The sequence below is a fragment of the Coturnix japonica genome, chromosome 4, assembly GCF_054131305.1.
Source record: "Coturnix japonica strain WE chromosome 4, WE-NBRP24, whole genome shotgun sequence".
In the NCBI taxonomy this organism is placed as follows: domain Eukaryota; kingdom Metazoa; phylum Chordata; class Aves; order Galliformes; family Phasianidae; genus Coturnix; species Coturnix japonica.
The window spans coordinates 14,794,538-14,807,808 of record NC_140666.1 but is presented as its reverse complement, the minus strand read 5'-3'; the positions used below and the strand labels follow the sequence as shown (position 1 = coordinate 14,807,808).

Sequence of the window (13,271 nt, the reverse complement as noted above, 5' to 3'; positions counted from 1 at the left end):
CAATATAACAAAAAGAATCTCTAGTAATATTAACTACTCAATTTTCACAACAGCAAATTGGATTGTTATATTTATTTTTAATCAGTGCAAATGTTTTACGCTTCTTGAAGGGCAAAAAGGTCCACACTAGGTTTCTGCACTTTCCTACATTTACTGTAATGAAATAGCCTTCCAAATAAATGCTCATAAGAACATTTATCCAACACAGAAGAGATTCTGATTTTATTCCTTACTGTCTCTGTGATCTAATGTTTAATTATTGAGATAATCAATTTTTCCTCTTCAGTTTCGTTTTGCCCCCTCAACACACACAGATTTTCCTAGTATTGCCTTGTGGATTGCAAATCCAGTTGGGAGCCTGAGATTTGGCAGACATGTCTAAATCCACAATCCTACACCAAGAGATGCCACATTTATGTTAGTAAGTTTGAGAACTCAAAACCAATCTGATTCCGATTGAAATCAATGAGTTGTTTCCACTGAATTTAGTGGCCATATGTTCAAACCAAATGTGGTTTGTATTTTGTGATAAAAAGAAAGAGAATTTTTTCATCTCAGATACTGTTTTCCCAAGAGGAATGCTACAAGCTGGAGCTATGGGATTTACACATAAACCCCTTTTGTTTAGTCCTGAAGGAACAAAATTTCTCCTAATATGCCTTTGTTCCCATTAGCTGTATGTGCTGCATCTCTGAAATAAAGACATCTTATCTTCTTGTATTTTAAAACATTCAAGAAGTCTGCAATATCTTGAAGAAAGTCATGTTCTTCCTGGAGTAGATACAAATTCTCTTCAGAGCTTAATCTGGAAAACTCAAGTCTTTCTATATTTCTTAACTGAAATGTAAGAAATAGGCACTTCAGTATTAATATACTTTTATAGCCAGTTTTGATAATGTTGAATTGGTATATTTTATTTAAAATGCTTTCATTTAACAGTAAGTGATACCTGTTTATCTATACACAAACACAAAAGCACTTTTTCGTTATAGTGTAAGCCAGTCAAAGCAAAGCCAGAGAGAATGTATTTGTCATACTGTGCATTCAATCTAATCTGTTTTTCCGACGATGCGTATTCATCATAAATCTAGCAAAACATGCTGAAATGCATTGGAAGGACAACCTCCATAATGTCAGTAGATTTATGTGGTAGCAGGACTAGATTTTAACAGCAGCATTACTTTCCATTTCAAACCTGTGATAAAACTTCTGCTGCAGTTTGAGAGAGTTATCTGACAAAACATTTTCTTGTTTCAAATATGGCAGGCAGATGAATGCTTAAGTTGGTGGAATACAGATAAAATGTCAGGCACATTCATTACCCAGACATTTTTTCTTATTGTATCCTTGAAGGAAATACAGATCATCCCAATTAAATTTTTAAGTCCTCGTTCCATATATTTTTGCTTGGGGCTGGAATTTACTGGACCTGAGACATCAGAACAAAACCTCATGGAAATCCACCAAAACATTTTCATTTTCACCTTTCGTTGGGCCTTGTGTCATACACTTACTGATTAAGACTTCTTTTATAGAAGTGTAAAATATGTATATTTTTCCTAATTATTATTGTATGCATACCTACTATATTAGTACTTGTTGAAAAATAACAGCATTATTTAGTAAAAGCTGTTCAGAATTAACATTTACATTGGAGATTAGTTCTCTTTTTTCTCAGTATTTGGGAGTTTGTTGGCTGCCTTGCTGTTTGTACACTACACGTTGTCATTTTCTTTTCAGACTATCATGCTGAAGATAAAACAATTTATTTCCTGTGTATTTTTATACAGAAATACATCTTCAGGATAAAAAAAAAAAATCAAGTGTTGTAAGTCAAAGTGTTAGGGTATCTTCTTATGCAGTGATTCTGAGATCAGCATTTAGCAAGTGCTTGTTGAATAGTAAAGGTTGAATAGGGGAACTGTACAGAAGTAGCTCTGCCTGGAAGAAGGAACGGCTGCCTGGCAGAGAACCATCTTCTAGGATGAATTTGATTAATACTGATTATGCAAAGGTTTTAGGAGGGATTCCAAACCTAATAGAAATCATTTCTAAAAAACAAAAAATAAACAAAAACAAACAAAACAAAAAAAATATTTTTAGTTATAATATAGACATCACAAAGCATTGATAGGGCATAGGAAAAATATTTCAGCCTCCTGTCCTATTGGTCAGTCATGAAGTATAATTGACCAAGCTGCAGAACATGGCATGAATCATTAGGGTAACTTTATCTTGTCTTCACTCATTTCTTTCCTGTTATATCTCACAGGTCTGAGATGGGCAGTTATTTTTAATACTGAAAGCTCTCATATGTCAAGTCTATGTGAACTAATACTGTTCACCATCTTATTCAACATCTGTCAGATCAACAGCGGATAGCATGAGGTATTCCAGATTCAAACACCAGAGACACCTGACAATAGAGCTCATCTATCAGGAGCAAACACAGCACCATTCAGCTCCCTGAGTGACTGGAACGTCTGCACAAATGAGAAGCTGTTGTCTCAGGACTCTCAGAAAACCTTTTCTCAGAAGCAGAGGTAGCTGCACAGCTTTGTCCAGCAAAACTTAGATCTCTTCAAGGCGCACATTTATCCTCATCCAAAATAAGCTCATGGGTAGAGTAAGTAGAAAATTATGAGGGGTATCTAACAGGTAAAGAGGAATTAATTTCTCATTAAAGAACTAAACCAAAACCATCCAGAGCTCAAGGCACACACAAAACGAAGTGGCTCTTCATATAGTTGCAGTTCACATGTAGCATTTGCAGGCACTGCTTAGAGCTTAATCAGCTCAAGAGATACAATGCATTACCGGAAGAGAAATTCTCTGTGTTATTAAATGTCATCCCCAGCCAACAACGTCAGCTCAAGAACAGCTAAACCTCCAAATGTCAGCATAGTACCTTCTTCAGCACTTTCCTGATTTCATGCCAAGGTGTACACCCAGTGGGTTCATCAGACCTTTGGATTTACTGGCTACCAGCTCTCATAACATTCTTATTCAATGCCATTCCATTGTTTTTGTCTAGTTGACTTTCTGCACTGCTGCTTTTGATTGCTTTTAGAAGCTTCTGGAGTCTGTGGAGTCTGTGAGTGGTAACTGATTGTTTGCAGATTTCTGATTGGGTGCTTCTTCAGTGAGAGACATCTTCAGCAGTAAGCAGCTGCCTGCTCTGCAGGCATGTGACAGAGGGCTGGAAAGTGCCTTCCAGAGGGGCTGCTGAACGGCTGATGCCCACTAAAGGGCTCAGCTTTTAATATGTTTCAAGGCCTCTCCCCAGGTCCCTTGAACTGTCTTGAGCAGAATTGCGTACTCTGGCCAAATATGTCAGAATGAAAATGCATCTTTCACGCTTGAAGTTTACTACAGAAAACTTTGAAAAAATAAATCTACCTCTGTTCTAGTTATTTTTATGATCTGGACTTCCTTTTTCCTTATGATCAGGGCTGTGCTACATTACTGTTACAGAGTTGATTTGAGGATTTGAGTCTGTGTGAAAAGGAAGATCACCCTGAAGTGCTGACACTTAATACTGGCTATGGGCTGATCTTTGGCTGTTGTGGCCTTTTTTCTTGTCTTTAGGAGAGTCAGAGAAATTGATTTCTTCAGCATTAGGAAATGAAGGCTAAGGAATGACCTTGTTGCTGTCTACACCTACCTGGTATGAAGATGCAGAAAGGGCAGAGGCAGACCTTTCTTGGAGATGCACAGGGGGGACAGACTGAAAGAAAAAAAAAAAAAAAAAAAAAAGAAAAAAAAAAATTGAAACACAGGATGTTCCAAGTAGGAATGAGGATTTATTTATCACCATATGATAACCACATGCATCAGTACAGGTTAGGACATAACCTGCTGAAGAGGAACTCTGTGGAGAACCATCTAGGGCTCTTGGTGGTCTACAGATTAGTCACTAGCCAGCAATTCAGCCCTTGTGAACCGGTGATATTCTGGGGTGCATTAAAAAGAGCGTAGACAGCAGACTGAAAGAGATGGTCCTTGCCCTCTGCTCTGCCCTGGTGAGGCCAGGCATTTTCTTAATTCTTTATTTTACTCATGTTAAAATCTGAGTTTTTTAATTGTTTGACAACAAGAGCAAACCATTTTGTTCACATCCCTAATCTAGAATGAGGGTGGTAATCTAACCAGTACAATAGGAAATTAGGAGTATGTACAGCTGTGTGAGTAGTTAAAATCTTGCTCTGTGTAGTTTGCCATAGCTTCTTTTTCAGACTTCATTCTTAAAACATTTGTATAATAGCCACAGGTTCACTCCACCCCTTTTTTTGCATTCATTATTTAAAATATAAACTTCATATGCTCATGCATCTGTACTATTTGAAAAAGACCAGAGAAGATGTATCTTCCTATCACAACTGCAATGTTTAGCTTACACAGCTATGCCTCTTCGGATTTATGGAAAAGTAAACTAAGGTTGTGGAGAATAAAAAAAGAAATATATCTTTCTTGTGCCCTCTATGATTTAACTTCTGGGGAAGTAAAAGTATCAAGAAGAGCATGCTTTGGGTTGTGTATTATTGTATCCCAGGTTGTTTCAGATGGAACATCCCACATGGTAAATACACAACATGTGATCTAGAAATAGAGCTTTTAATAAACTGAAGATCTTCTTCCTATGAGTGTTGGCACATCAGTTTAGCTGTGTAGTTTCAAGTTTCACAGAAGAAAGGCGACAGACTCAGTGGAGGAGTTTTGGAAAGACAAAGCATAGCCTCAGATCAGTGTGAGTCTTCTGGGATTTTATATTTTCCCTGAGATGAATTTCATACAATATATGTTGCTGTCTGAGAAAAGATCCTGAAATAGTGCAAATAATAGTCTCACAGAAGCAACTACCCACTCACAGTACAGGTTTTGTTACAGGCTTATTGGGCAGTTTTATTGATTTGGTAACATTTCTTTGTCAAGCCTTTCTGCGAAGGGGTTGTCATAAGAAAAAAGAAATGGCCATTATAATGTGTTTGTTTTTTTATTTATTATTTCATTAATCTTTGCTCTCAGGCTCCATAATATACAGAGACCCTCTCTTCTTCATCCTGTTCTAGTTCCCTGAATATTTCTATATGTAGCAGAAAACAGAGACAATTAGTATCTGAGGATAATGATTTTTATGATGTCATTATTAGAGAAGAAAATGAGTATCAGTATCTCTGGTAACACAGGATGTCTGTTCCATTTGTTATTACACCTTTCTACATTGGTGTCAGCTCTAGGGCTTTGTTTGGGTTTCCAGTTACAGGTCAGTCCAGAAAGCAGTATAAGTATGTAAGCAATAAGTGCCCTCTGGCATGTGCTGAAGGCCAGGCTAGGCCAGCCTTCTGGTCAACAGGTAACTGGGATGCAGTAGATTTCCCTCCAATAGCCCCCCAGAAGGTGGTGAACACTGAACACAGATCACAGTCTGAGAAAGTGTCAGGCAGGCAATATGTCGCTGGAGATCAGGACCCCATTTAAGGATATTGTCCAGAGTATCTGTAAATGGATGCTTGGAGAAAAGAAAGACGAGACACCTCTCATGGTTGAGTGTGACAACTTATACCCTGGTTTCAACTGGTTTTGCTTCAGGTACTTAGTTATCCAAGTGTAATCCCTGATTAATATGGAATTTCTCTTCTATGGGTTCATCCAGACTCTTACTGAATCATATCAACTTCTGGCATCAATGATGTTCTTCAGCAAGGAATTATATATCCTAATGACATATTGCATTAATATTAGAATGATGTAGGTTGGAACCTGAATTCTGATTATCCACTTGATGCCATTTAGTTCTCATACAAACAAACAAACAAACAAATAAAATCAGTGAACAACCTGATACAAAGCCATCTCAACACCAGTCACAGTTACAGACTTCTGTTGTATCCTGTCTTCTCTTTACCAGCGTGAAGAGCCTTCAGTTATTTGATCATTCCTCATGAGGAAGCCTTTTCATAGATTTAATAATGCTTAATTCTCTCCACTGAACCCTTTCAATGTCTTTTTTTACTCTTTGAGATGAGAGAACCAGAACTGTACACAGTATTCAGGCTATCAATGAATAGTGTATTACCATGGTCGCTCGAGCTCTACTTTCCTTATACAAATGGTTAAAATTTGCCTTGTCTTTTGGATTGCTGCTGTGCTAATACTTTAATGGAGCTATGTATAATAACTCCCAATGTTGGGCTAATAGCCCAACATGCATCACTTTGTAGTTTTCCTCTTTGAGTTTTTTTTCTGGCTTTAGCACCCAGCTGCTCCATCTTGAAGTCCTTCTGCAGTTCTTTGCAGTTAGTCTTTGTCCTTAATGCCTTGAATGACTTCACACTGTTGAACTGCTGTCACATAGGTGCTCGTTCCCTTTTCCCTCTTTTGAATGTTCAGTAGTCACAATACAGATTCCTGTGGAATGCCATTAGTGACCTCTTTTCTTCATGAGGGCAGATCATTTACTCCTACATTTTGTTTCCTATCTTTTAACCAATCATTTATCTGTGATGTTCCCTCTTATGCCATGGCTTCTTAGTTTCCTTCAAAGCCTTGATAGAGAATTTTGTTGAAAGCCTCTTTTAAGTACTTAAAGACTTTTATCATCTGGATCACTTTAACTGCATAGAGGTGACATTGTTGGAGACTTCCTTTAGGTTTATGAGGGGCAATTTCCCCTAATAGAAGGCAATGTTGACTCTCTAAAAGTACATTATTTTTATCCAGATGTCCATTGCCTTTTGTTTCTTTGTTTGTTTTGTTTTGTTTTGTTTTAACGATTTCTGCAGATGCCAGAGTATTTCTCATGTCTCTTCTGTCATCTTTCTAAAATTTGGTACCATATTCCACCTCCAAACCCCAGCACTCACATGCTGAGGGTATTTAAATGAAAGATTATTTACTGCTGTGAATAATTTGGCTCTTGAAGTCTTGGATGAGTACCACTTAGTCCTTGTCACTTGATGCTATTCGTAATGTCAAAACATTCAGGAAACAATGTCACTTGAGTTTCAGACAGATCCTTTGAGCCCTCCAAAGAGAATGATTCTGGCACATGTAACTCTTCTCTCTCTGCCACAGGGGCCATATGTGAAGAATGCTGCTTCTCAGAAATAGTGTTATCTTCTCTAAATATCTGTCTTGAAGCATGTGTATTGGCCTTACAGATGTTTTTCAAAAAGATTTCTGTTGTTGATGTATGTGAAAAAATAAACACATTGATTTCCTACGATTTTTTGTCTTTTTTTTTTCTCTCTCTCTCTCTCTCTTTTTTTTTTTTTTTTTTTTTTTGAATTACTACTTAGTTGGCTGACAGTGTTTTCAGTGTTTTGCTTAATATATATACCAAAGTTTAGCATCACTTCTGTATTCTTCATTTTTAATGGGTTCCTTATTTTGTCCGATACAATTGTCCAATACAATCTAAGGAGAGCTGCAATGTTTTTAAGAACTCTAAGAAAAATGAAATGTGTTGAAATGAAGTAAATATGTTTACTTCCATTTCAGTATTTAATTTGACTGTTTAGGACCATTTTTTCAAAATTCCCTCTTTTTTGCACACTAGTCTGTATAGTGTCAGGCACGTAAGTGAACGTGTTTCTTGCTGAAAGGGTAGAAATTAAATTAGATACTTAAATATTTTGCTGGAAAAGTGTCTAATAAATCTTAATTTCCTAAGACTTTGAGTGCCCCAACACCTTGAAGATTCCACTTAAATCTAGCTGAATACATCAAAGCTCAATTTAGCAGACTGGTGTAACTCATTTAACTAGTACTTAGAGTTAGGCACACTTTCTTTTTCTTTACAATGTAGTATTCACTGCAACCTGAAATTATCCTGAAACCTGTTTTCCTTCACTTTCTATTGTGTTTTTAGCCTTACAGATCAAGGGATTTGAAGTGGTTATCATGTTCTTCTATTCGTTAATGTTCATTAATTGTAACACCACTGTTCAGGTAGAGATTTATCGGTAAACTGAAACTCCCATTTCCATCTTGACTGACTAGATTTAGATTTGCAGTAGCTTGTCTAAGTCTCAGGTCTTTCAATTAGTTTCCCTAGGGTTCTGAAGTTTTATCAGATAGTGGAATAGTAAACAGTTGTTCAGACTTCAAGCCCTAATGCCTCTGATTAAAGACACAAAAGATTTGCTTTCCTGTCACAACTTACAATTGAAGTAAACATGCCAATTCAGGGGTTTAGACATAAAGAGGTTCTTCTCTGTATAAATCAAAACCAAAACCTTATATTTATTCATCCCGCTTTCTTCAGAGATTAAATGAACTTTGAATATAAACTGCTTACTTCACAGCTATTTACTTGGTTTACTACAGTTTACCAAGGCTTTTTAACAATAAATTCTACATCTCAGGCTAACTGCAAGATAGCTCATCAGACATGTAGCAACCAGTTACTTTGGTTAACATTAAATCTGAGTCTCACACATTCTTATCTAGATAGAATTACTTAATGTTAACTTGTTAACATGTTAAATGTTTTTAGTTCTGGTGTGGTACATTAAAAATAAATAAATAAATAAATGGATTTTAGAATCATCCTGAAGAGCTGAAATTCTGTTCTGATTTGTTGAAACTTCTTACGTTGTTGGCAAATCTCAAGAACAAAGGTGTTGAAAATGGGCCTTGCCATACATGTATACATGTATAGAGTCTGGGACTGTAACACATTGTTTAGTTCTACAATGAAAGAAAGGTTGTACATTCAGTTTAGCATTTTTAACATTATTTTATTGTTTAGATTTTCACTTGGATGTAGTTAAGCATGATGTTGGGTTAGGTCAGGGTTAATTATTGTGGAAAAAAAATGCTGTTTGTTTATTGTCTTCATAGTTTGTGCAAAATGCTGATAAATGGTTTATTTTATAATTCTGGTAAAAAATATAAATGCCACTTCCAATGAGAGGCTGACAAGCTTAGTTTAATAGATAATTTTCCAGGTCTCAGAGAACAAAGAATGGCTCACATTGGCAGGAATCATTTGGTATTCTCAAACTCTTCTTAGTGTCACTTCATCTTTGTATTTTGTGTATGTACAGGCATATATGTGCCAATTTCCTTTTTAGTAATAGGGGAATTATCAAGTGGAGCATCCATTACCCTGTCTTAATTTTCAGCATAGTTCCATTGTCAGCTAATCTCACATGTATTCATTGCCCTTACAACACTGATCAAAACAGTTGGAGGGTTTGGCCTCCAGGCTAGCTTTGGCAACTTCATTTAAATGTTATGATTTTTCTTTTCTAAATTAGAGGTTATGCATTCTCATTGTCTACTGACTCCTGCTGAGTTTCCTTCTCGAGAAGCAAGATGTTACTGATTTCTTCCTTAATGCTGAGGCAGATAGTGCTGATACACCCCTCAGATGGGTTAGGAATAGAGTGGAAGCTTAATGTTGCAAAGTGCTGCCTCTTACAGAATTAGTGAGTCTGCCATGTCCCCTGGCTCTCCCATCTGAGATCTGAGGCAGGCTTACTATGGGCTGCTGAATTGAGATGAGTAAACTGTCTCCCACACCCTGAACTCTTAATTTGTTTTTTGAGCAGTGGTCACTTAAAAACAAACAAACAAACAAACAAACAAAAAAAGCAAAACGAAACAAAAAAATCCTTTGTTTTGAAAGCATTTCAGTCATGTTGAATTCCCTTCCATCTCAAATTCAGTCCACCCATTACTTCTACACACTTTTTAGATTTTTTCTCACTCCAGTCAGGGCCCTTTGAGTTACAGGCAGAGATGAACAGTCCTAAAAATAAAAAATATAAAATAAAATAAAATAATAAGTCAAATTTGTACATTTGAGTTCCTATTTGCACCCATCAGTAGTGATATTTCAGTTTCTATCTAAAAACTAGTTTCTATCAGTTAGAAGACTTAATGTCTCCAAGCTCTAATATTTCTAATAGGAGGTTGGGAACTCTCATTTGTAGAGATATTTTCCATATAACATATAAGAAAATCTAAGGCAATAAAATTAATGAGAGAAAAAATTGGTAAGAAATCAGTGACAAGTCAATAACAGCTGAATACAATTCATATAAACGTGTCTGGTTATAAGAGCCATCTGTGAAAGCTTCAACAAGAGAATCAATCTGAACATCTTGACCTCTTTGCTTTTATTTTTGCTTTATTTATTTTATTTCTGTCAGGATTTCTCTTCCAACAGTTTTATGGGAGATGATAAGAAGTGCAGTTAAATATAAGGTATGTACAGTAACTTACCTAAAGTTTTTTATTATGTTTGTTTGCATTTAATTGATGGTGCCATCTGGAGACTTGGGAAGATTAAACTTCTATTTTTAAAAATGTATTCTATTGTGAGTTTAAAGTTGTTTTCTTGTGTGTGTTATATTACAATAATATTAAATCCAGTGAGATCAAACTGTAGCCAGAACAAGATGGCTTCAGCAAAGAAGTGGCTTTTAGTTTATTGATTACTATAGGATTCAGGAGTAGAGTTCTTTAAATGTGCTTTGGAATACATGAACATTGTGATGCACAAATCTTGCACTTCAGTGCATCACATTGTAGTGTCTTTAGTGTCTTGAGTCTGGTATTTCACTGTGACAGCAATTGCAGTCATTTTCTGTAACAGGAATCTACAGCTCTGCTATCATGTATATGACTTGCTTATGAACAGCACAATAAGCTATAAGACATTAGATAAGCTTAAACATAATATAAAGAGTATTCAAGCAAGGAAATTTAGTAATACTGATATAGTGATGTAATTTGGGATGTGAACACATCCCAGGATTTATTGTTTTTTAGTGTATCCTTAGAAGTGGTTCAACTGTAGCAAAAAATAAAAAATAAAAAATGCCAAAAATAAGAAAACAACAACAAAAAGAAATAACACAAATTCCAAAGACAAGTGAAACCCTACACTAACCTCAAAGGTGGTATAATAATATTAGTTTGAGTATATTTTATAATATATTAATAATATAATAATAATAATATATATTTTATAATATATTTGAGTATATGCATTTTCCTGGGCAGACATGCTTTAATCATATTTTGGAATTTCTATTGTTTTTTCTTGTTAGCAGTGGTTAAAACATGATTGAGTGTAATATCTAGCTTATGCAACAGTGCCCTGAAATATCACTTAAAGACACCAGCTCAGTTCACTGTGACACACAATATCTAAGTAGGCATTTCCAGCAGCATAAAGTAAATAAGAAACCTTTCCTCTTTGAGGAAGTTAAAAGGAGATCATCAGTCAATCCAGGACTATTTCTGTCCATCGGGATTGTGCCTCATGTTACACCTTTCCTTCACAGGGTGATCTTGGACTAGTTCAGTGGTATGCACTGTTAACATACATTCTCTTAACAGTGAAAATAGTTGTATTTGCCTTTCTTTCACATAAACTTATGACTACGTTTCTGTAGTTATATATGTACATATGAACCTGTGTAACTACTTGCAGAAATTTTAATGTGTACCAAAGCCATTTCCTTACATCTGTCCATCTAGACTGTATTGTGGGGAGTCAGTATTAAAGCATTTTATTCTAAATAAATATATATGCTATGTTTTCATAGTATTAAAAAAAAAAAATAAATTGGTCTTGTTTCCCCTCTGCACTCTCCAAATCAGGAGAGCTCCCAATGCCTTTGATTAATCAAAGTCTAATTCTAAAGGCAGGACTAATATGTTATTAATATGGATAGGAATGAGAAATGCTCTATATACCACTAGAAGGAAAACAAAAAACATTCTGGATTTGAAACTGAAAAGTAGTAGGAAGCTAAAAATTTTAGGGAAGATATTAGGCGTGTCTTATATTTCAGTTATCAACTTTTGAAAAGTCTTGTATTAAGTTAGAGATTGTTTTATAATCCATGATGCCCATTATAACGATGGGGTTTCTTGCATTAAAAATTGGGAGATCTATATTTAAAACTTATATTTAAATGAAGTATGGCAAGATATGGCAATATTCCTGAGGGGTTAATTTTCACTTGACTGTGAGGATAAATTATCAGTTATCAGGCTAGATCAGTGTGACTATCACAGTCCAACTCTGCAAAAGGAAGATAGATAATAAACCTGATTGAGGAAAAGTATTTGCATATTTGGTCATTACAGTTTCTTAGTCTGCTTCTTGCATATTCACTCTGGGACAGTGGCCCTCTGCTGTTCAGCAGTGACTTGTTTCCGCAGTCCAAGGATAATGGTAGAGCAGCAATGACAAGTAGCTGTATGTACCTTGTTGGTACACTGCACCATGTGTTGTCTAAAAAAGCCATGAAAGCCAGAGAACTTGTGGAAGGCTACAATTTGTGTACATAATTCATATTTTATGGATAACAACTCTGATCTTCTGTTGTGAAAGCAACAGCAAGTGATAGCTGGAAAGCTGTCAAAATCACTGAAGTGTTTAGCAGTGTTATTCCAGTGACTATGCTGAAGACTATCTGTGGAATTCAGAGGCATAAAACATAAACAAAGTCAGGTCCCATGCTTATCTGTTTAAAATGATGGAATTCTTTGTCTGAAGACAAATATGAAAGAAAAAAATCAAAGTGGTTATCTGTCACAGGGTTATCTAAATCAATGTCTGTGATGGGGGGGGGGGGGGGGGGATGGGAGGGCAGTTGGCCCGTGGGCCCCCCGGCCCCTGAAAATGGGAAGGGAAAAAAAGAAAAGGGGCAGGGAGATGGGAGCTGGGCTCAGGGAAACAAACAGAGCAGCGACAACTATCTGAAAAGAAAAATGTATTTTACTATGATAATGGAATGCAAGATAACACACTATAATACAATCTAATTGAAATTGAGGCTAATTAAATCAAGTAAAATAAGAGAGATAGAGGTTTCTGAAGACCTAGAAGCCTACTTTGAAATTGAAGGTGCACAGCTTGGAAGCACACCCACTCCCACTGCCAGGCAGTGAGAGAGAGAGAGAGCCAGTTTCACTTCCATGACGTATTTTCCTCTCTGACCATGAGGTCCTCTGGGACATGTAGTTCTTCTCTGTGCTCCACATGATGTTATGATGTGGAATACCAATAGCAAAAATTGCAAAACCATGACAGTATCTGTAGCAGAAATGCTAAGTCACAGCCTGAAACAGTGATTGAGCACCTGGTGAAAAGGCAAGGCCAGTCCAGGGGAACTCAGGAGCATGCAATCAACTTGATGACCAAAAGATGTGGAGCCAAGATCCACCACTCCTCAGAACCTCATTTAAGGGTTGGCAGTGGAGGTGAGTGTATCTTGCTGGAGATTCCTGTAGACCTTCAGTAT

The 13,271-nt window shown here is 36.3% G+C and overlaps 1 long non-coding RNA gene across 1 annotated transcript in view; it reads right to left on the bottom strand.

Annotated features, from left to right (window-relative positions):
• Positions 1 to 3,664: 3,664 nt before the first annotated feature.
• The window catches only part of LOC107312749 (uncharacterized), a 314,604-nt gene continuing 304,997 nt past the window's right edge, over positions 3,665 to 13,271 (bottom strand). Inside the window, exon 6 of the long non-coding RNA XR_014945150.1 lies at positions 3,665 to 3,727. This is a non-coding gene — a long non-coding RNA (uncharacterized LOC107312749). The remainder of the gene's footprint in view (positions 3,728 to 13,271) is intronic.